This window comes from Cryptomeria japonica, chromosome 6, assembly GCF_030272615.1.
Source record: "Cryptomeria japonica chromosome 6, Sugi_1.0, whole genome shotgun sequence".
NCBI lineage: Eukaryota > Viridiplantae > Streptophyta > Pinopsida > Cupressales > Cupressaceae > Cryptomeria > Cryptomeria japonica.
The window spans coordinates 92,989,656-93,011,510 of NC_081410.1; the positions used below are offsets into that span (position 1 = coordinate 92,989,656).

General features: G+C 35.3%; 1 protein-coding gene across 1 annotated transcript in view; it reads left to right on the forward strand.

The window, feature by feature from the left end:
• Nucleotides 1-15,934: 15,934 nt before the first annotated feature.
• The window catches only part of LOC131039694 (uncharacterized), a 122,898-nt gene continuing 116,977 nt past the window's right edge, over nucleotides 15,935-21,855 (forward strand). Inside the window, exon 1 of the mRNA XM_057972491.2 lies at nucleotides 15,935-16,131. The gene's annotated coding sequence lies outside the window, so the exon portion shown is untranslated. The remainder of the gene's footprint in view (nucleotides 16,132-21,855) is intronic.

The following is a 21,855-nucleotide window of genomic DNA, read 5'->3' on the forward strand; positions in this document are numbered from 1 at the left end:
ACATGTGTGACCCCTTAGTACCCCATATGACCCCTTAGGACACTATATGACCCCATGGTGTCCTAAGGGGTCATATAGGGTCCTAAGGGGTACGTTGTACCTACTAGGACTTTAAAAGGGGTCCTAAGGGGTCACATATGTGTTAGAACACATGTGTGGTCCCTTAGGACCCCATATGACCCCTTAGAACACCATATGACCCTATGGTGTCCTAAGGGGTCATATGGGGTCCTAAGGGGTCATATGGGGTCACACATATGTCAGAACACATGTGTGGCCCCTTAGGACCCCATATGACCGCTTAGGACACTATGGGGTCATATGGTGTCCTAAGGGGTGTTTTGTACCTACTTGGACTTCAAAAGGGGTCACATGGGGTCCTAAGGGGTCACACATGTGCTCTAACATGTGTGACCCCATATGACCTTGTACGACACTATATGACCCTATGGGGTCATATGATATCCTAAGAGGTATGTTGTACCTACTTGTACTTTAAAGGTGTCATATGGGGTCATAAGGGGTCACATGTGTTAGAACACATGTGTGGCCCCTTAAAACCCCATACGACCCCTTAGGACACTATATGGCCCTATGGGTTCATATGATCTCCTAAGAGGTGTGTTGTACCTACTAGGACTTTAAAAGTGGTCATATGGGGTCTTAAGGGGTCACACATGTGGCCCCTTAAGACCCCATATGACCCCTTACGACACTATACGACCCCTTAGGACAGTGTCGTGTGGGGTCATATGGTGTCCTAAGGGGCATGTTGTACCTACTAGGACTTTAAAAGGGGTCATATGGGGTCCTAAGTGGTGACACATGTGTTCTAACACATATGTGACCCCTTAGGACCACATTGACCCCATACGACACTGTATGAACCTATGGGGTCATATGGTGTCCTAAGAGGTTTGTTGTACCTACTAGCTAAGAGGTATGTTGTACCTACTAGGACTTTAATAGAGGTCATATAGGGTCCTAAGGGATCACACATGTGTTAAAACACATTTGTGACCACTTAGTACCCCATATGACCCCTTAGGACACTATATGACCCCATGGGGTCATATTGTGTCCTAAGAGGTATGTTGCACCTACTAGGATGTTAAAGGGGGTCATATGTGGTCCTAAGGGGTCACACATGTCAAAACACATCCATGGCCTAAGGGGTCGTATGGGGTCCTAAGGGGTCATACATGTGTTGGAACACATGTGTGGCCCCATAGGACCCCTTAGGACACTATATGACCCTATGGGGTCATATGGTGTCCCAAGAGTTATATGGCACCTACTAGGATGTTAAAAAGGGTCATATGGAGTCCTAAGGGGTCAGATGTGTGGCCCCTGAGGACCCCATATGAACCCTTAGGACACTATATAATCCTATGGGGTCATATGGTGTCCTAAGGGGTCATATGGTGTCGTTAGGGGTCGTATAGGGTCCTAAGGGGCCACACATGCATAGCCCCTTAGGACCCCATATGAACCCTAACGACACCATATGACACTAGATGATCCTATGGGGTCAGTAGGGGTCATTAGGGGCCTTAAGGAGACATTAAAAGTCATAAGGCTTCATTACAGACTTAAGGGGTCTTAAGGGGCTTCTGGTGTCATATGGGATCTTTTATGTTATACATGGTAGGATGCTAAAAGGGGTGAAAATATGTCCTAGGATGTATTAAGGAGCCGTTCATGTCTTAATTGCTCCTAAGATGTACTAAGGGGTTGTTTGATGTCTTAAAAGGTCATGGATGTACTAAGTTCTCCTAGGTGTCTTAAGATCTCCTTGTATGCGCTAAGGGGTTGCAGGATACATTTTAGCATCTAATTGTATATATGTACAACATTTATAAATAATTAAGCATTAAAAAAATTTAACCATAAAAAAATATTAACCACTAAATAATTTTAAAACTAATATATTATTAAGCATTAAAATTAATATATTATTAAGCATTTAAAAACTAATATTCTATACAAAATTATGAAAAAAACTAAAACATTAATATATTAACACTAATTTGTTTGCCCCCTTCTTCTCCTCGGTCACTAAATTCTAAGCCAGTTAGTGCAAAAAGAGATGAAAAGCCTTTTTTTGCAGCTTATATAGCAAAGGGGTTTCGATCGCAAGGGTTATGGTCAGAACCCCTTTGCCACGCCCGTGCCATGTGGTTGCCACATTGGTCCAACTGAAACCCTTCCGACCGGATTGCACAGATTAGCTCTAGGTGTGACACAAATTCGTACTTTTACCTACTACTATCCCTAAGATAATGGCTTGGTTGAGTCTTCTAACAAAAATCTTATCAAAGATAATAAAAAACACCATTAAAGATAATAAAAAATCTTAGTATATTAGGTTAAAGACAATATTATGGGTTGGTAGGATTACACCCAAGAGAGCTATTGGAAACTCACCTTTCATGTTGGTATATGGAAGAAAGGCAACACTTCCCCTATCTCTTGAGTTGCCCTCTCTTGAATTAACACACCAGTTAGAGTTTCCAGAGAATGATGCAATGAAATTCATGTTAGCTAAACTAATGGACCTGGAAGAAGTCAGAAATCAAGCCATGTTAACACTTGAGTCATACCAAAAATAGGTCAATAAGGATTTTGACAAGAGAGCTACTAAAAGATCCTACAAACAGGGCAACCTAGTCCTCCAATGGGACGCAGATAGAGCTAAGCCAAGCTGAAGTTCTAATTTTGATGCTATCTGGAGTGACCCATATGTCATCACTAGCTGCAAAGAGGTCAACTCATTCCAATTATCCAGGTCAAATGGTGAACTATTACCCATTCCTGTGAATGGGATTTATCTAAAACCTTGCTTGTAAAGAAGGTTTAGGATATTGTAAATAGAAGATTAGATGTTATTTTCTTCTGAAGTAGTGCTTGAGCACAAGTTGTTCCTCCTTGGAATGGTAGGATTTTTATCTTTGTAGGTTACAGTGGAAAGCTCCTTCAGTTTGTTGTAGTCATGACTGTGCCCAATGGATTTTTCAGGCATTTAGTCATAAAATGGCTCAAAATTTTTTGCATTTGACCCAAAGCTCCAAACACTAAAATCCCTAAGCCTTCATGCCTAAGACTTTGGCCTCATTCTAATCTTTCATTGACTTGTTATGGTTGGTCAGATCACTTAAGTGTCACTGGCTAGAGGATCCCCAAAGATTTCATTTTCTGGCCCCAAGCTACTTGCTACTCCACATATCTGTAGGTAGAAAATAAGGTTAAAAAATAATAATAAAGAGTTACGAATATAGGCATGTGAGATAGTGTTACTCCGCAAGTAGAAACAAATGAAGAAGATGTGACCTTCAGAGTTGCGAAAAGAAGGGGAGTAAAGTATGGTACTCTAGAGTTATGTAAGTGATCAAATGTAAAGCAAAATGCATCTGTGAAATTGCAGAGGATACAAAAGTAGCCATGTGGGACTAGTGATAGCCAAAGCTAACAAGAAAATAATGTGGGGCCATTTCATTGCCCCAATAACTTTCAAATGCTAATGTGGGTGACCAAGAAGCATGCAAAGTGAAATATGCATTATGTAGGTTCACAAGTAGATTTGAATGAAAAAAAATGCACCTACAAAGTTGTAGAGGGAATAAGCGGAAAGAGGTAATGTCATATTTTGCAACTCTGCAAGTAAGATTTGTAGTTGGTAAAGTGACATGCAGAGCTACAAAGAGGTGCACAAGATAAATGGTGGGCCCCTCGCTCGATCTTCCCAGTCCATTTCGAATGTAGATGCAGATCAATGATGATGTTTTAATTGCTCATTATGAAGACTTCCATGATGCATCTCAGTCGTTCATTTGCACACGAGGGCTAGATCGAACAAATCACATTGAAAGATAAGATGGATGTTTGAATTCAAAAGTTGCCTAGAGGTGGTTGCTAACTAGTAGGTCAACATTTATTTTTTAACCTCGTCAGCAACCTAAATCTGATATGATCCTATTTCAATAACTTCTAGCCAATGTTGGACAACTTTGATTACTTCGTTCAGGCTCTACAGATGCTTCTCAAGGCTGGTCATTCTCATTTATTACACAAAGAATTTCCTCTCCTAACAAAGGGCACAATGAGACGCCATCATTGTGACAAAGTTGCTCATGATTTGTTGTCTCCTGCATGTATCGATTGCAACAATGCCTCATTTTGTCCTTCTCTAATGGAGTAGTTTTTTTCTAGCATGAAAACAATTAGACCTTTGATATGATCCATGTACTATATTCCTACTATAACCTAACCCTAATTGGTCAGGGTTTCTAAATTCAACAACTAATCAAAGTTATACCTACACTAGAAAGGCAATTTTGTAACATATTTTTTGGGTTCTTCCCATATATTCTCATATAGGAATTCATTCTTTTTTTTGTATCTGTAATTTTGCCTTCCCTTACATTAATAAAGCTACCTATTTTACCTCGTCTCTTTCAAATATCTAGTGTAAGATTGATCTACCTCTGTACCTGAATACTTTTCATTGTTTTCATATTGTGTGATTGTGTTAATTTAGCTCATGGGTGTTATATTATGAATGCTTTCCTTTTAATACCTTATGAATCGTAACCTCCATACAAATCTTCGAGACATTGGTCAAGTTAGAGATTTGTGTATCTTTCTTTGGATGTTTTGTGCAATCATAGGCAAGGGAAGACCAATTTTAATCTTGGTGCATCACCTCTATTTACTTTTTGCACTCATTCTTCCCCTTTTCTTTGTAAATCAGTAAAATAGGTTTACGAATAGGCTTTACAAGTGTTGGGTTGGTTCAACACTCCACCTTGATTGGAAAGGAAGTCAACCTTCTCTGGAGATTCAACCTCACATGTGCAAGGTCCCAAACTTGGAGGTTGTTTCCATGTTTCACGAGGTTGTCTAAGATAATAGCTCAGGAAAGGGTGAAAACTTCTATGACAAAATGGTATATAACACCTTGATCCCATTTGGAAGCAATGTATGTAGGTAGTTTGGGGATAAAGCATGTCCCTAGCACACATGCAATTAGGTTTGCGGTTCTAGGAAGGTTATATAATAATTTAAAAATTAATAAAATGAGATAAAAGGTTGAGTGAAGGGATTGAGATAAAAATATCTATTACAATGTTTAGATAAAACAAATTCAAGTTATAGTCAAAAGGATTCTAGATAGAGTTCTTGACTCATCGAGGTCATTGGCCAAATTTTAATACATGTTTCAAGATTTATAAGATTCATACCTCTAAGGAGGATGACCTCAGTGCACTTCCAATTGGAGGTGTAGTATTTAGTGATATAACTTAGGACACAAATGGTCCTGACGAGTCTAAGACTTTGGCCAGAGCACATATCTATGATATGTCTAAATGGTGATATATGCCTACCCAAATTAGGTAGATGTTTGTCGTGAATGGATAGATGCTTAGCTTGTATACTTAGATGTTATCTTGAATTGAACCAATACCTATCCCATATGGATACCAGTACTTGAGTATACTTATGAACAAATATTTAATAATCTTGAGAATAAATAATTTACAAAAAATGGTGAAACATTAGGAAAGGTTTAGTGGGTTGTTACAAAAGGGAAGAAATAATGCATTCCTCCATCCTTAATGACCCTTGCTTATTGGACACACTAGAAATCCTTACATCAACCCCTTTGCATATTACATAGAGTTAGTAACAACATATTGAGGAAGCCTACAAACATGGTATTTTGTTACAAATCTCCTTTCAATTCGTAGGCATCGTCTACTTCCATTGCAAACAAGAGCAACCACACATCAGTCCTTGCTACTCAAAAAGATGTTAGGGTTGACAAACACAATCAATAATTTTATTGATTTAGTCTATAAATATTTATAAACAAATTAATGTTCCACTACATATTTGGCTCAAATACATTGCTAAGTTTGCAACAAAATTAGAGCATCTACTTAAAAGTTATAACAAACTTTTAAAATGCATATATTGAAATATTAACCTTGAAAATCCTTCTCTTATATTTAACAACTATGTGAATAAGATTATTGTTGATCATGATATTAGTGCATAAGAGTCTCGCCACTTGTTCTTAAAATTACTGCTAATTTTTTTTTCTTTTGTTTCTTTGTATGTCAATGGGAAAACCTTGCACTACATACCTTCAACTTGAGAAAGTACAATACCTACCATGTATGACATATTTATCTTACATTGCCAAAATCAAGTAATGCTAATGATGATGAACTTATGTTTTCTCGACAATGTTGTTGCCTTCATTGACTACAATTGTTAAACACAAAAAGATACCAAGCATATGTAAATCTAACAAAATTTTACTTTGATTATCATTGTGCCCATTGAATTCATGAGTTCAACTACTAAATGACACCCAAGAAATATAATTTATGAGCTATACAAATGAACATGGGAGTAAAATAAAATAATGATAATATTTTGATCACAATATCCCAAAATTTGAATACAATACAAAATGTTTTGACATTTGTATAAAATAATAAACCATAAATTCCTCTATCGATCAATCATATTCCTTTATTGATCAATCACACCTGAGTTTGTTTTTGCCCCTATAAATCCAATATGTAGCACTAGTCATTTCATTCTATATAGGATATTTAAAAATCACGTGAAGGATTTGATAAATCAATAGGTGGTAGTGATACATTGAACACGATATAATTTTTTCATATAAAACTAGAGAAATGTTATTCAAGATTCAATATATTTGTGAGATGCAATGCAGGGAATCAATGTATTGAAAAAAAATTGTCCTCTCACAAGAATTCTTAGGGAATTCCCTATGTGGCTACTTAGCTTGTTTTGGCTAGCAACCATTGTTCAACTTTTTGAGGAACAATTTGTGGAACTAGTGACCCCATGAATATTTCATTTTGTTGTTTATTTTAAAGAACAATGATTCAATTTGTTTCTTTTAATTATGTAAGTATTAATAATTATTTTTACAAGTAAAATTTGGAGATAAAGGAAGAGGAGGGAAAGAAATTTGTGAAGCCATGTCTCATTTTTCTTAACAAGTAGTTGCTACTTATTTTTAGCTCTATTACACATTTCTCTCGTAAAACAATTGCAATTTTCTTTCTTGCACCATACTATTGAGTTGAGTAGTCGTGCAATTTATCAGCTGATGTTTTATAGAGTTTGGATTGTAATGAATGTATATATGACTAAAATAATTAAAAGTGTAAGTGATGTTTTGATATATGATATGATTGAGATGGATAATGATTGGTCTAGATGCATGTGTGAATCCAAATGGATGTAGGAGACTTCACCACCCTCCATAAGGAGAGGTAGAGCATAATTGGGGAGAGGATTGCAGACATAAAAATGGTTTGAGTTGCCATTGGAGCCAATAATGCACACTAGAAGTTGAGTCAACCTTGGTCAACCTAGGTAGGGTTTGTTGAACACTACTAGATGGCTGCAAGGGTGGGTGAATCAATATATACAAAAAATCGAGTAGATTAAAACCATAACATCCATTCACCATATGTGCATGAAAACAAATAAGTAAAACAACAAATGCATCGGCACAAGAACACTAAGATTTTTATGTGGAAAACCCAAACAAGGAAAAACCACGACGAGAATCAAAGTCACAATATATGTAATAAGTGTTTACAATGATTTAGGTCATAGACCGAGGATCTCATTGCATATTACTTGTAGGCTGAGGCACACAACCTTAGGAAAATATACAAAATATATTCTTGCACAATTGAATAACACTTCTTCACGACAAGATACAAAATACTAGTCTAGATACAACAATAATGATAATAAGAGATTTAAATTACAAGAGACAATAACATCTATCAAAATTCAAATAACAAGTCACAACTTAATACTCATTTGATCCATCTCCCATCTCTACATTGTAGCACATCCAAATCACTGTATTACCTCAAAATCACATCACATTTTACTTCATCCATCCCATATCACTAATCCATCACTTACAAAAAACTAACTGATATATTAATTATATACCAACTAGATCTTCAATAAACTTTATTAGGTTAGCTTAAATATGTAGCGTGTATATGCATCATTGACTCAAAACATTACATGCGAAAGGAAAAAGAGACATATGAAGCTTCACACCAAGTCAACACGACTTCAAAATACAACCAAAATACTTTACACATAATTGATTGGAGCAAAATACATAAGATAATTCATATTGATTTGTTTTACCCAAACTCTTAATCTGGACCAAAAACAAGATATATAGACCACGACAAAAAAGTACCATACTGTGGTAGAAGCATAAGCCAATGATCCATAACATCCATAGAGAACTATACAGATGAGGAAAACAGTGCATTGCTTTGCATCATCTTGAAACTGAACAAACTTTTATCATAAATATATATAACACTCGTACAAAACCAACTATTCAATTGAAAAATTAAAATATAAGAAGATTGGCCCATCATAACCATTTGATGCCAATCTACAAGTTCATCTAATACATATCCGGTACAACCATACATTACTAGAGAAATATATTATTCACTAGAGTAGTTTTTGGACTAGGTAAAGAGAAACCCGTCTTTCAGAAACATAGTATATCATCAATAATTACCATCCCAAATACTTACAGTTAGTTTCCATAGAATATCCACATATTCCATAAAGCAACACCTCACTTTGCACAAAAAAACTGCATATAACTTTGCATAATATCACTTACTAACAGACATTCGTATCAACATCCAAATATAATCAATATCAAAGATTTAGTAAAAATATTGTTAGACCATATACTTTTGCATCAAGTCACTTCCAGACCAATAGTTGGACCATCAATTAGACTAGACATCAACAACTGAACCAATAGCCCCAACAACCAAAACAATAGTCAGACCACTAATAAGATTGACATCAATGACAACCAAGGCTCATATGTGCAATAGGGTTTTCCTCTTCCTCGTTAGTTATGTCAATTGACTCCAGTGGTAACTTATACTCAATGTCAATTTAGTCTGGAAAGGTTCTTGGTACCCCAGGTCTTGTAATTTTTGAGTGTTGGAGTAATACCTTATCTTTTGCAAGTTGTCTCATTATTATTTGATGGCATTTTACAAAAAAACTTCTCCCCCATTAACAAAATACTTCTCCTCCTTCAACATCAAAGACAAAGGGAGCTTATACTCACCAGAAAACTATACAAATTTGAAACTCCCCCTAACAAAAATAATCACTAACATCATAGGTCTTCAAAAAGGAATATACTAAGCACAAATACCTACATATAATTGACTATCCATCAGTTGTCCATGAGAACTATCACATCATACTGGGCCAAATATCCTCAAATTGTTTCTTAAGCCCTACAAGAGAATAAATTCACGATTGAATAATATTAGAAACAATTATACCCTGACATTCACACTCCAAATTCAAATTAAATGCAAAATAAAAAAAAATAAAATTCAACACACTTCATTCCACCTTTTCAACATCTTCCAACAACCTAATAAATAAAGACATCCTCAAATCCATTGCATCTTTGAAATCATAAAACATTCTCATGGATGCATCTAAATGTCTCTACCACATGGATAATTGAGAGTGAAGATCCCTAACAGTAGATCTCATAGCACCATTACCATCATTATAGATATCAAATGAATGAGCAAAATCATTAAGCTGAGACTCAATAGAGTCTATCTCATCCTTAAATTTCAGTTGGCTACCTCAAGCAATAATGATATAAGCAAGCAACATTATCAATCACTTTTCTAAAATCAACCTAATTAAGTTTAAGGTTCTGATGCGCCCTTATGCATTTTTTATGTCATCTTCTTTGCTAGGTTTATCTTAGTACACGGTTCATTTGAATCACCACTATCATCGTCAATTGAAGCCATACACTCAATCAACATTTCCACCAATAGTTATAGAAGATAATCTAAAATATCATTGGGAGTAAGATTGTTCTGGAGTAGATATGTAACACTAGAAAAAGCATAGATAGGGTCTCCTATGATAGGAATAAATAGACGAATTCTGAAACCAAGTCGAGATTCATCAAGAACACTAAGAATTTTAGAATTAGCCATATAAATATCACAATTTTGAGAGCACCTTCAATCAAATGTAGTGACACCTTTGCTTCTCTTCATATTCACCAGCCCCTTAATCACAATTTGACAAAATGAATTCGAGAAAACAATATATACTTGCCACTTAGGGTTTTCAAAAAGTTGCTCAAAAATCTTATCCATTGTACACGAAAGGTTGCAGATTTTTTTTTGAACCAACAAATTCACTCAAAACCCACCAGAATCACCTTCTTAACTTCTGCTATGTTGAAAACAATTGAACATTTGAATCATAAGGGGGCACAAGAGATCTGCATCAGGTTCTCCTCGTTAGACAATGTCATCTGAATTAGTTTTTGAAAGAAGGGTCAACACTTACAGTAGATGCAGATCTATCTTCAATATTTTCTTCCACTTTATCATTTGATTTTTTATCCATGTCATCTTCATTTCTCTTTCTCCTTATTGATATCAATTTTCTTTTTTTGGATCAACTATCTTCTCATTACTTCTTTTGCAATGTCTCGCAATATGTCCTACTTTATTACAACTATAACATACATGACTTTTTTGTGATTTACTTCCATTCATTCTGCCATTTCCACTTTTTCCAAAACTCCTATTTGATTTACACTCAATAGCTTTGTGCCCATATACATTGCAAGCATAACGATATCTATTGAAAGATTGAATATATCTACTAAAATCTAAATTTCCATATCTATTCCATTTCAACCTACTTCTGCATTCACTTGTGTCCAAACATATTACAATAGTGACAATTTCCATTAAAAGATTGATTTCTGATATGACCTCTACATCCACTAGCTTTGTGTCCAAACTTATTGCATGAAAAACAATTACCATTAAAATATGAAGAATACCTGGAAAGAGTAGGAGGAGGTCTCCTAAAGTTCTTCAAGTTTTGGGGTCTTTGAGAGTTCCAGTCTGAAATGAAATCATTATTATCTTTAGAGTTATTTACTTTATTCTTGACCTTTTTCTTTTCTTTATCCATCATGTTGGATGACTTAGAATGTTCACTATTTTCTAAACCAAGTCCACCTTTATTTTTTGTTTGTTTTTTAGAACTGAGCATAATATCAAACACTTCATTGCCACCTCTAAGTTTTTTCCATCATCAATCTGATCCTTATCTTTTAGTTCCTTCTTAAGTTTGACCACTTCTTCAATTTTAGAACATTATTTAGTCTTCTCATCAAGCTTTGTTTCCAAATCATCAATGAATTTTTTCCTTTATCAAGCAAGTTTCTCAAGTAAGTAATCTTTTCAACTGCCTTCTTGTGTTTTTCTCCACTTTCAGCCAAGTCTGCCAATGCAAATCTTAACTCTTCTTCCATATCAACAACACCATTGACATCATCCTAGTCACTCTACTCCATCACATCCATATCATTCAATTCTTCTTCAAACATAGTTTTCAAAATCCCAAATTTGCCTCAATGGTTGAAATATCTCTGCAAGAACCAAATCTATAATACCAATTGTTGAACACTACCAGATGGTTGGGGGGGGGGGTGGTGAATCAACATATACTAAAACTTGAGTAGGTTAAAATTATAACATCCATTCACCATGTGTGCATGAAAATGAAAACAAATGCATCTACACAAGAACACCAAGATTTTTATGTGGAAAACCCAAATAGGGGAAAACCACATCGAGAATCAAACTCATAATATATGTAATAAGTTTTTACAATGATTTAGGTCATAGACCGGGGAGCTCACTGCTCCAAACTTGTAGGATAAGACAGACAACCTTAGGGAAAGATACAAAAGAGAGACTTGCACAACTAAATAACACTTCTTCAAGGCAAGATACAAAAGTCCATATACAACAATACTAATAATAAGAGATTTGAACTAAAAGATAATAACATATATCAAAATACAAATAATAGTTCATAGCTTAATACTCATCTGATCCATCTTCCATAATTGCACTATAACACATCCAAACCACTATATCACCTTAAACTCGCATCACGTTTTACTTAATTCTGTCCCATATCACCAATCCATCACTCACAAAAACCTAATGGATTTGTTCATTATATACCAACTGAATCATCAATAACCACTATTAGGTTGGCTTAAAGATGTAGCATGTATATGCATCATCCACTCAAAAAATTACATGCAAAAGGCAAAAAAAGACGTGTAGATTCACACAGATTCAGGACACCTTCCAAATATCACCAAAAGACTTTACATGCAACTGCTTAGACTAAAATACATAGAATAGTTCATATTGACCTGTTTTACCCAAACACTTAATCTGGTATTGTGCTATAAACATAGTCTAATGATCCATAACACCCACATAGTACTAGAAAGATGAGTAATTCAACACATTCCTCCCCACCATCTGCTCCAAATGAGCTTTCTTGCTAGAGTATCTACCATATTCTCAAACTCCCCCGCATTAAAGAGCACGACGATAAATATTGAGGCCATATCTATATTCACTCTACAACGTTCATTGCCTCTTAAATATGCATCTCCCAACACTAGGCGAATGGCATGAAGCACCACACCAGCCTACAATTTAGATATCTCCATTATTCTCATTTTTGAGATGTCTCTAAAAGATGCCATTTGTCTTTTTTTTAAGTTCGCAGGCAAATGGAGGTGTCCATCTTCTGCATTGCTTGTTATATTGCAATAATAACCACTTGCAATTAGCTTGAATAACCATTCACACGCGTAAAATGTCCATCCATTTTGCAACCCCTGGCCATAAATGCTATCAAACACTGTCATAATGGAGAGTGTGTGGAGGTATTAATGAGATGGCGAGGGGGCATGCGTTCCCATGCCACTGATACATCAAACATTTAGCTTGTATTTCCTCCATCATATCAATCGTTGATTTGGCAATCTCATTTATGATATGATTGCCCTTGTGGTATATATGCATCAGTCTAACATCTAAGAAATGGCCCATTTCTGCCAAAATTTGAGAGTTTGTCCTCACTGGCTTCGAGTTTGGGATTGGTTTGGTATGAATCACATTCACGACCAACTACAAATCGCCCTCCAAGTGCATATGCTCACAATTTAGTATTCTAGCTTCACGAAGGCCAAGAAGGTAGACATAAAATTCAACTTTGTTACTTGAAGCACAACCCAAGTGAGTGCCCACAATCCTCACAATTTGTCCTTTGCAATTCTTCATTACACACCCAACGTCCACGTGGTCAGGATTGTCACGAGAAGCATCATCAAAATTAATCTTGTGTCAACTAGCATCTCATGGCTACCACTTCACATCTTTTGTCAAATTAGTAGGAAAATCATCTTGCCTAGCTCCATAAATGGGGAAATATATATTTATATTACATATTAATGTTAAATGATAATAAATTAATAATTGTTAATAATAAATGCCAAAATCATAATTTTGATATATTATGATAAGTTTCTAAATTTCATATTATTATGATAAGTTTCTAAATTTCATATTTAAGACAATTTTATTAAAAATATTAAAAATTTAAATCGACCAAATTACTAAATTCATATTAAAAAAAAAAAACTATTCTAAAAATTCATATTAAAATATTTTAAAATTTAGAAACAACTACATCCTATCATTTCAAAATATTCTAAATAAATTTATATTTTTATAACAAATATTCTAAAATAATATATATTAATATTATAAATTAGAATACATGATTACCTATAATAATTTTTTATGGATTATTAGTATTTTTTTTTTGATGAATAATAGCCATTTCTATTAAAAGAGATAAAGTACACTATTCACAAAAAAAAGTAGGGGGATACAAGATCACCCCTCAGGAGTCAGATGGGCAACACCCATATAAACAAAGAACACAACAACACAGGCCAAGTCCGGAGATCAAAAAACATAAAATAGTTGCTTAAGTGGCTAGAGTAGCGGCCAGAGGAGATAGATCTCTGTCATTCGTAGGACCCCATACATTAGCAGGGTTAGGGGTATTGTCCGGAAGAGAGCACCCTTCTTCAGTAGTAGCCTCCTCTTTCTCCTTGTCCTAAGTCGTCTAAGAGGGCGAGATTGCCATCCACTGTCACCAACAGGAGGCGACCAACCATTGCCACCAGTTGAAGTTGGCTACCCATTGGCTCCACCATTGGTAGGATCCACCCCCCTCGAGCCCCACTTGTAGGCAAAAGCACCCTTGCAAGGTAGAGAGGCAGAGTGTCGCTTGTTGAAAGCATCACGACCACCAAATTGGCTATGAGGAGCCTAGGACCATAGGTCTAAGAGCGATGAGTGAAGGAGCTATGTCCATGGGATGAAAATCGATCTTGAGAGGCTGAGGCTCCAACAGAGGCATCGACAAAAGGATTTGGAGGCACTCTGGCAATCGTACAGGGGGCATTTCCCTAATGAACTAGAAGGGTTTGAAGGTGGGCCATCTCCAACTCAAGTTTGTTAGCTTGCACTTGAATCTGAAGCATGACATTATTACATATATAGGTTTTAGTAAAAAGCGAAACATGAATGTAAATAGAGCTTTCAGAAAAAAAAAACAACATTCATATCTTTCCATATTGGGAAGCGAATTTCCACCCTGAAAGCATGCCAAATCTGGGCAAATTTGAAAGGGATACAAGGGGAATCTCCTAAAAGGGCCATATGCCAAGAAAAGGGCTTTGGTTGGAAAGGCTGAAAAAGTCATGAATAGTAAATTAGAATGTAATATATATATTTTTAATAAAATGTAGCATGCCAATCCATATGGTCCAATAAATTTTTAAGCTGCAATATATGGTCCAAAAGTGAAAAAATGACCATATAGACCATCAAATTCCTCTTAATCCTATCTTGTATTTCATATGATATGTTTGTTAGTTGAATTGTGAAAATGTAAACTATAAATAGATGCATTTACTTTCATGTTATCTTTAAGTTGTTGCAAAATATAATTAATTTGTCTTTCTTGAAGTTTAAATGTAAAAAATTTTCATATGCAATTTTAGTTAGTTTCTCTTTCCTAAAACATGAGTGCAATCTCTTTTGCTTTTCATGTTTTTAGAAAGTTATTCTTACAAGTACCTTTTTTATTCAAAGCTTATTTTTAATTCTTAAGGAGTAGTTCCTCCACTAAAATAAGGAAAGATTCCAAATTATCCCTTTCCAAGTAAAAATTAACATAGGAATACTCCGAGTAGTTGCATGCATACATGAAATTATTGTCTATAAACTAATCTTTCTCCATTACCTTATTATTCCCAAATGAAAAAAATTACATAAATCCACAAATATTGAATGTTTATATTTAATTGTTTGTTGAGGCGAGACTAGTCCTCTAGGGATATATGCAACTGTCCGCAAGCCACGTGCATCTGGCAAACCCAAACCTCAAAATCAAACCCGAGACTAATGGGAGCAAATCCATAGACCAAACCAACTCCACTACTCGTACAAATTATATTATCTTTTGATTATAAATCTCCTCATCTATTTCAAAATTTATTTATTATTATTTAATTAATAATTATATAATTAAAATATTAAAATACTTATATACATGTAACCCACATTCTCCACAACTTTTCCAATAAGCTTAAAGAGATTCTAGCCACTCATATGGCTCAATTTCACAACAAATAATCTCCACACCTTTTCGAAAAGAAAACTTTTCGGAAAAACATACAAACACAATAAATCCACTTTGTAGGGCCAATTTAACTTAAGAATTTTTTTCTTTTTACAATAAACAATTACATGTCTAAAACATCTCTAAAATATTTCATCGAAGTGAAAACAAAATATTAATAATAATAATAATAATAAAAAACGCTAGGTAATATAGAGGCCCAAAAATGAATTAATTCGATCGCAAATCCAACTAAATATTTGCACCTGTCGATCTTAAGTTTGATACGGGCGTTGAATCCTTAATCAATCTATTTTTCATATACTAAATGAACGATTTAGAGCGTAGAAGTTACCATCTGCATTTTACGCCTTCTTCGACTCCAGGAGTTTTCTCATCGAATGGAAGCTGATTTTAGTTTAAAATCTTTACCAGGTAAAATTAGTACCATTTTTCGTTTTTTGTGGCCTATCAAAATTACCAGTTATTTGAACAATTGTGTTGAAAATGGGCTCTTGACTACGTTTTTTTCTAAGGTTTAGATCTTCAACCCGACAATATTAAACCCATGTTATTTGCACTAGCTTCCTTTGCAGGTCGACCTCAATTATACACATACACACCATTTTAATCAGAACTGGATTACGTTTTGATTTATGTGTACCCCTTAGTCTCATCGTTTCTAAACACTAATTTTTAATTCAATGTAATTTCAAAAACTGTGGCTGGTTGAATCAAGGTTTCCAACCATTACCAGATCCTAAGAACAAAGTAGTAAAAATGCCATCGGCTATACGTATTGACACCTTTTTCTGATAGAAGCATGGATTCAAAGTCAGCTGATCTTCAGTCGGCAGTTCTATATGAAAGAACCTTTACATGAATTTACAGTATGTGGCTGGAAAGAATTTTATGGGCATTGGCTTTAATCCTTTTACTGATGATGGGTCCCTAGAGAAACCGAGAACATCCGAACCTAGTTACACTATGCGGTTGATCCCAGAAGAATGTTGCAATATTTCAAGCTTTTTCAAGCTTGTCCATTTCTTCAAAGGAACATTGATGCAATGCCAAGGACTGTATTGGTAAAAGATGATTTTTGAAGGTCAGAGCCTAGCTGCCAATCTGGCTTATGAGATCCCATTAAATGAGAAGAAGGGCACTTTTTCACTTTACCTTATATATTGATAATTTATTTTCTGTGGAGTTCATCCTCAATCTCTTGATCAAGCTTGCGAGTAAACCAAGCCTTATAAATCCACTTGCACGAGGTCTAGCATAATATTTATATATGCTACCTTTCGTAGTTTATGTTATCTATCTTGAATGCTGCAAATAATTTATTAGTAATTCCAGCGTTGGAGAGCACAAGCCCAATTTCCTTTTACTGAAAGATTCTTTGGGTCAAATTTCTGAATTCAATACGTTCTCACACAAGGGCTCTGAGTGCATTGGGGCTTAAGCATGAGTCTTTTGTGTAGTGAGGCCCATCTCAACCCACTAACTTGAACTAGTCTACCTTAGCACGGTTTCTCATTGGTTGATAAATTTCAATAAATTACAAAGAAAGAAAGGACCTTATTATATAATTCCCGGCAAAAGATGAAAGTCGTTAATTGGGCATCAAAAGTAAAGTAAGTTGGAACAGCTAATCAGGAGTGCTAAAAGGATTCTAATGGAGGCAAAAAACAGTTAAATACTAGATGAATTATTGTGTGCAAACAACAGAACATTCGTATGAAAAAACCTCATCTTAAAAACTATGCTCTAGTCTGCATCAAAATTGGTAGCAAAAGAGGGGCCAGGTAAATCACCATACAAATGTCAATATGGAATCTAGTAATGCCCTGAGTAGAAAGTCCTAGGCCAACTGTGCCTGCCTGAACAATACTAGGAAGAAGCAACAGAAGCAATAAACTCTGCACAGTATGCCTCCTAACATTCACGATCGACGATTTTTAGGTGTATTCTAGGTAGCGGACTCTATGTCAAGATCAAGAGTAAAGGGTTTAACATAAAAGAATGGCCTCTTGCAAAGGATACTGTCCCATGTATCTATCACCACATGTCCTGCCGAGTTTCTATGACCACTGGGTGCTTGACACGTGCAGCTGTAATGGGATGCTAGGATGAAATATTCTATCTAATGAACCTGGAAAACCAAGATTTATTTGATATTTCAGTGTTATGCTTCTTAAAACATACTGACAAGATTTAGAAGCTTTTAGTTTAATTCCAAGTTAATCCTGTTTATCACTGACACATTCTTCAATAGAATCATACACAAAATGTCTCTTAATTGTTTTCATATCTAATTTACTAAATTATGTGCCTAATGTTTGTTTGTTTTCCACTGCCTGATACAATAAATTGTACTAAAATAAAGTAGTTATTTAGAGAACATTAGATCAACCTGGATGAAATTTCTTGAAGTTGATCCAGGAGTTTAAGCAAGACAATCAATGTCATTTACAATTAACATGAGAGAATATTATTGTGTCCTGTAAAAGAAATTAATATCAAGGTAACTCCATCAGCACCTATGCTTTTCTCTTGTTCCTAGGAATTGAGATGCTGAAATCTATTCTCGGGAGAACAGAAGCCATCTACTTCATCTGCTTTTGAATATATGCTTATTCTCATTATACTTACAAAATTTAAACCTTGTGTTAAGAATCAATTCACCCTTACCTAGAACAATATGGTGAACAAAGAGGATGGTTCTTGCGCTGTAATAGTTGTGAACCTAATCAAGCACTGGACAAATGTGAATTATTAGATGTTCATTTTATGCTAACAAACAGGGTATAGTGCCTCCAGAGGATGGATTCATGCCTACTCAAGCACTAGACAATGCTAAATCATTAAATTTCCAACATTGAAAATCAGGAGAATGTGCCTTTAAGGACATGCTATATAGCTAGCCAAAACTCTTGCAGTACTTTTTTTGATTGCAGCCTATTTTCCTTTTATTCACATACTCACATGGATGCAAGATTAGCTTTTGGTTTCATAAACTTTAGCACAAAAAACAAATTTTACTCAAATATTAGAGGGCAAGGTGCTAATTAATCTTATTGGGAACCTTTCCAATTTCAAGTTAGCAGTTGAAGTATTTTGTGAATGTGCCTACCATGGATTTATTTTAGAAGTATTTGTTAATGTTGAATGCCATTGCCTTGAGAACTTGTCTTGCTATTTTGTGGTTTTGGTGAAGTCATAACATCACTCCATCTATACACAAACCAAAAACATGATTGAATCTTACATTCCTTAAGTTGATATAGATACCATGGATTGCTCTTAGACAATAGATCTCACTCGGAAATCAGAACCTTATTAGGGGCCTAATAATATGGTATCTTGTAGAGACAAACTGTAATGGCAAGTCCATGCCTACAATATTTTAGATGATAAAGAAAATGAGAGAATTGATAGAGGGAATCCGTGAATAACTAAGTTGTAGGGTACTGTTGTGACGTATTCACACGTCGCCCCATTGCAAATGGGGACCCCTACTTTTTTTGCTTTCTAGGTTTTTAGGGTTTTGTCTATTAGCCTTTGCATTTTGAGTGTCGCCAGGGGGATCACTAGGATGGCAGGCTCTGCTTGAGCTAGGGGGAGTCAACAGGTGCTCCAGGTTAGGGTTTCTTTGAAAGTCTCCCTTAGGCCTAGTTTTGCTCTTGTTGCTAATAGTGTCTTGTTTGAGTTTTAGGAGGTCAATGAAGCTTGGTGAGTGAATATCATCTTTGAAGATCTGAGTTAGGTCAAATTGGTGAGTGATGAAGTCTGGAATGTCATCTTGATCTTCAAATGTCCTGAAATTTGGTTAAGTCTGGAATGTCATCCTGATCCTGAAATTTGACTGTTTGGAAAATTGAAGAATCCTCCAAAAACTAGATTTTGCATTATAACTCTCGGAGGTCCGAAACCACTCTCAAACATCCTGACAGTATATATGGAATATAACTTATACTTAAATGTCATATTCCATATATGAATCCTGACGGAGAGACCAAAATGTCAAATTTCGCTCTTGACCCTTCCAAAGGGTCCAGAGCGAATTTCAATTTCGCTCCTGACCCTTCCAAAGGGTCCAGAGCAAATTCCTCTATAGGACATTCTGCTTTGATCCAAACTTAGAACTAACTCATTCCTAGGCATTATTGAGGGCAAAACACTTATTTGGAGTGAAGAAATATGAAAATGAAGTCAGGATTTGAGCATAAGGAGGAATTTCGCTCCTGACCCTTCCAAAAGGTCCAAAGCGAAATTCATATGACACCCTTTTTTCTTCACAAAACCTTTAAGTGAATGCTAACTTGGACTGGAGGATGATCAGGTCAGGCCTAATAAGTTATATCCAAGCCAAAGAAGGGAGGAAAAAGGTGAAAATGAGCCTAAAATGCAAATTTCGCTCCTGACCCTTCCAAAGGGTCCAGAGTGAAATTCACTTTTCCTCTATTTTGCTCTTTGATATGGCCAAGTTTTGGATTTTTGAGGCATGGTTGAGGAGGTTTTGATGCATATTTGCCTTTGAGAAGAGGTTTGAGGCGATGAAGTGGTAGAAATCAACCCAAAAGGGGAATTTCGCTCCTGACCCTTCCAAAGGGTCCAGAGCAAAATTCCCTATAGGTCTTGTCCTTGGCCTAGGTCCAGAGTGAAATCCTTAATTTGACCCCCTATCTTGCCTAAAATGATGAAAACGACCTTGTTTTGAGCTAAAAGGATGGCAGATGGATTTGATTATTGGCAGTCATTGTAGTCTGCATACAACTGAAAATTACCAAAGCAATGATGTCAAATTGAACCTGATGTAAATCGCCTTGTTGGAGGGTTGATGAAGCTAGCAGTATCATATAGATCGAAGCCTTCTAACTGCCAAATCTTCCTTATCCAAAAATCGCCCCTGCTGCAACATACATGATCTGATAATAAATAATGACAGCGGCAAGCTCCAATTTCCTTCCCCAAAAATAATCGCTTTATCTCCCTATCTGAAATGCTGTCTTCTTTGGTGTAAATTGATGCCAAAATGATAAACTATGAGCAATTTCGTGGGGTAAGGGCAATCTGAACCAAGGATGAAAAACTCTTAATCGGCAATAAATCTTTTGGCGGAAAATTTAAAAAAAATCGGGAATTGGCAAAAAATCAGGAATTGGCAAAAAATCGTGAAAAAATTGGCAATACATCGGCAAATTTATCGAACATTTGAAAATGTATAATTTCTTAAAATATTCTAATATATATTTAACATACATGTCATACATTTATCATTGACTTAAGCATACATCTAATGTGACATGTTTGTGCATCTATCCTCGTAATACATTTAATATATTTATTATCTTAAAATTTAGTATACACGTTATACAGTTATCAAAAATAAGTATATTTATATTTTAATAATGTTAAAATATATATAAATCTATTTAATATTTTAATAATGTTAAAATATATATAAATCTAAGAAAATATAATATATTAAAATATATATAAAATTTATAAATATACATGAGACTTTGTTTTGGACAAAACATATATAATTTTCTTACCCAAAATAAAACATTGCACACCTAAATAGTATAATCATAATGATTTATAACTCAGAAAAATGGCAATCGAGTCCATGTCGGTATATTGTGAGAAAGATTGCCAAAATGCGAAATAGATAATCTGCATCCTATTTCGTGCTCACCTGTGCCTGTCTTTCCCGACGTCGCATTGAAAAAGGCTGAAAAAAACAATAAAAACCCTTGTTCATTTATTTGCATTCAAGATGATTTTTTCTAGTTTGAATTGCACGATTAAGCGATATTTAGGGCCAAAAATCAGAGATATATCCAATACACGGCAAATCACTTTTTTTTTTATAGGGTTTCCGCCAGATGCGACATTTTAATTTTTAATCACGATTTTTTTGGCCGATAGTCCGCGATTTTTTGGGAAAAATCGTGCACGATTTTAAAGCCGATTAAATCGGCATGCCATTTGCCTCTCGCGATAAATCGCGATCTGGCCGATTTATCGCCAATATTTTAACTATGGTCTTTGCACGATTTTAAAGCCGATTAAATCGGCAGGCCATTTGCCTCTCGCGATAAATCGCGATCTGGCCGATTTATCGCCAATATTTTAACTATGGTCTTTGAACAA